This window comes from Branchiostoma belcheri, unplaced genomic scaffold (genome assembly GCF_001625305.1).
Source record: "Branchiostoma belcheri isolate BF01 breed outbred unplaced genomic scaffold, Haploidv18h27 scaffold283, whole genome shotgun sequence".
NCBI lineage: Eukaryota > Metazoa > Chordata > Leptocardii > Amphioxiformes > Branchiostomatidae > Branchiostoma > Branchiostoma belcheri.
The window spans coordinates 25,573-26,974 of record NW_017803891.1 but is presented as its reverse complement, the minus strand read 5'-3'; the positions used below and the strand labels follow the sequence as shown (position 1 = coordinate 26,974).

Here is a 1,402-nt window from a genome sequence, read left to right as displayed (position 1 = left end):
TTTGCTTATGTGGTACGTAATATCTACGGACACTACAACATAATAATTGATGACTGTAATTTTGTTTACTTACAAATATTATCAAAGTGGCCACAATGTTTTTAAAACAAAGACTATGGTCTCAATAAGTCTATTTACTGTAGAATGCCAGGACAGTACTGGAAGTATACCTGGCATGTCGGTTTTCTCGACGTAATGGCGTGGTTCAATAGCGACAGTTTGGTTTTGCTTGTGGTCAAGGTTGGAGGCATCTGTAGTTGTATTGGAAACGTCCTACAGAAAAAAAGAAATAAAGAAAATATAACTGAAATCGTAGTTTTCGTGTCTCTGAGGTACATGCTATTGAACAATGTGTGTGTGTGTGTGTGTGTGTGTGTGTGTGTGTGTGTGTGTGTTTGTGTGTGTGTGTGTAATTTTGGAAGGCTTCGATTTTCCTGCCATTTAATAAAGTTTGGGCCAAGTGGAATCACTGTAGATTGAGGGAGTTTGCTCAAAATATTTGAGGAAGGATGACTAACAACCCGATTGGTGAATTGAATTTACTGTGATTTTTATATGAAGGCATCTTATACTCATACTTAACATAATAAGATTACGACAATGCAAGTTTCTGATTTTATGCAAATATGGTTTTTATTTTTAGATTATTTTAACGAGAAAACTTAAATCAGGTAATTATGATAAAAATGTGTAATTTTTGGGAAAATGAGAAGTTTATATATAAACTAATGGGTTGAAAAAATGAACCTATATTTCACATGTTTTGACCTTAAAGCTACTGAGAATTAGGATTTATGGAAAAAAAACAACATACACCAATTTTCACATAACGACTAGAAATGTAATTTCGTGCAAAATCGTTTCACATATTTTCCCCATGTTCCTAACAGAAATGTCAAATCATGCAAAGGTCTTTTAGCGTCTGAAGTACTCCTTTACATGGCACCTTGCGGAGGACCAAAAGAAATGCGGCCGGCTCACCATGTAGTTACGTTATATTGCGCATTATTATACATATACATTTTGTAAAAAGAAATGCGTCACGATTTTTTGCGACGAATCTTATTGTCAAAACTGACCCCATAATGTTTTTCAGGAATATAGCTTCTTTGTTTGACTATATTTTGTGATTTTGAAGTATGCATGCTTTTTGCGGGACAATTTGACATAATTAGGTGTAAATTATTACTGCTGATTATCATTATTTATGCACCTGGAAGAAGATGCCTTCAGGCAATCATGCCGATGGCCTTTGACCCTAAGTCTATAGGCATCTACATTTAGGTCTAGGGTCACATTTATTTTAGTTTTAGGGTCAACATGTTGAGGTAATTCAAATGACAGACAAAAAAAAATTAAAAGCAGACATATTACCTGGAAGAAAAATTGACGACAACAAAAA

The 1,402-nt window shown here is 34.2% G+C and overlaps 1 pseudogene; it reads right to left on the bottom strand.

The window, feature by feature from the left end:
- LOC109472798 overlaps positions 1-1,402 on the bottom strand; it is a 20,696-nt pseudogene that overhangs the window by 10,717 nt on the left and 8,577 nt on the right.